The sequence below is a fragment of the Podarcis filfolensis genome (assembly GCF_964270895.1).
Source record: "Podarcis filfolensis genome assembly, chromosome: 15".
Lineage (NCBI taxonomy): Eukaryota > Metazoa > Chordata > Lepidosauria > Squamata > Lacertidae > Podarcis > Podarcis filfolensis.
In genome coordinates, this window is record NC_139618.1 from 494,442 (window position 1) to 496,694 (window position 2,253).

Genomic DNA, 2,253 nt, shown 5'->3' on the forward strand with positions numbered 1-2,253 from the left:
TGGTGAACAAGGCAGCAAGCACTAGGGCCCACCAGTCTGCATCAGCCTTAAGAAGCTCGGGAGAAATATTGTCTGCACCAGGAGCTTTGCCAGGTTTAAGAGACTGAATGGGCCAGCAAGCTTCTTCAGCTGACACCGGGGGCCACTCAGCACCAGGATCACTTAGAGGTCGGGACAGAGCCTGAAGATGTTGGTTAGTTGTGTATAAGGACTGGAAGTATGGGGAATCTGGCCAACCTTTTGCAACTATTTTCCAAAGGTGACTACGTCTCTCCTCTTGCCACTCTTCCTGTTGGGCCTTAAGCTTTTTCTTTTTGATCAAAGCTTTATAATTTCGTTCAGCTTCCAACCACTCTGCAGGGAGTAGATTGGCAGACCTAGAGTTCCTGTATTTTCTCAACAAAGAGCGCTTCATAGCGAGGCATTCTGATGGAACCAGGGTTTGGATTTGTTGGAGTATAATGGTCGTCCGCATGGGAAACAGGCAAGCAGGATTCGAACCCAAGAGCCATCACCTCTCCTTTGGCTTCCAGCAGCTGGGATTCAGAAGCATTGCTGCCTCCAGCTGTGGAGTCACAGCAGAGCCATTCTGGCTGTTGTTGTTGTTGTTGTTTAGTCATTTAGTCGTGTCCGACTCTTCCTGACCCCCTGGACCAGAGCACGCCAGGCACTCCTGTCTTCCACTGCCTCCCGCAGTTTGGTCAAACTCATGTTTGTAGCTTCGAGAACACTGTCCCACCACCTCTGTTGTCCCCTTCTCCTTGTGCCCTCCATCTTTCCCAACATCAGGGTCTTTTCCAGGGAGTCTTCTCTACTCATGAGGTGGCCAGAGTATTGGAGCCTCAGCTTCAGGATCTGTCCTTCTAGTGAGCACTCAGGGCTCATTTCCTTCAGAATGGACTTCTTGCAGTCCATGGGACTCTCAAGAGTCTCCTCCAGCACCATAATTCAAAAGCATCAATTCTTCGGCGATCAGCCTTCTTGATGGTCCAGCTCTCACTTCCATACATCACTACTGGGAACACCATAGCTTGAACTATATGGACCTTTGTTGGCAAGGTAAGCCTGCTCCATCCATCAATTTGTCCCATCCTCTTTTAAAGCCATTCGAGTTGTTGGCTGTCACTGCCTCCTGAGCGAGGTCCCTGCAGCAGTGATGTAGTGGTTAGAGGGCCAGACTAGTACCTGAGAGACCAGGGTTCAAATCTCCACTCGGCCATGTGGCTTCCGCTGGAGGACGTGGGCCAGTCACAGCCTCTTGCTTTCTCAGCATAATTAAATTTCTCAGCATAATTAAACTTGTATCCCCCACCCTCTCTTTTTCCCCCTATTATGTTTTTACTGTGATTTTATTAGTGTTAGCCGCCTTGAGCCCAGCTCTGGCAGGGGAGGGCGTGGTATAAATAAAATTATTATTATTATTATTATTATTATTATTATTATTATTATTATTATTATTATCTCCCTCGCAGGGTTGTTGTGGGAGGAGGCAAATCACATATGCCACCCTGAGCTCCATGGAGGAAAGATGAGCTATGAATGTAATGAAATGCATAACTCTTAGTGCCAGATTTACGTGTAAGCTAAACACACTATAGCTTAAGGCCCCACTCTCTTGGGCCCCCCCCCCAAAAAAAATTAAAGGAAAAAAACCCTGGATGTTCATTTCCAATATAAAATAAAATAAAATAAAACCTACATACAGCAACAGTGTTTTGTGTTGTGTAGGCTCCTGTGATATAAGTCATGGGCCCCGCCTGCTCCTAAAATATCCCTGGTTTGCTCATTTCTATATATAGGGTGCCGACATTCTGCATGGACTGCTTGCATGGCAACAACATGTGCAAATGGCTTTAGATACCTACTAGGTCCACTAATTATCATATAGCATATATTCAACACAAAAAACAGTGACAATTTGTTGTTGACAAAGGACAGCTGGACATATAAAGGGCCCCATTACCTTCAGTAACTTGGGGCTTCGTCAAACCTAAATCCGGCCCTGATAACCATAGATAAGACCTAGTGCCAGAGCTTGCTTTTTTCCTCTTCCCTCCGGACGCTCTTTCCTTCTGTGCTGGGTCTCTAAAACTTGAGCTCGGCGACTCTGTTATCACTGATATTTGTGAGGTACTATGGATTATTATTTTTTGGCCTGGAGTGAGATAAAAGCGCTTTAAATAGACTCTGTGTATGTGTGTGACTTTGTGATCCACAGATCCCCTTAAACTCATGAGAACAACCACAATACAG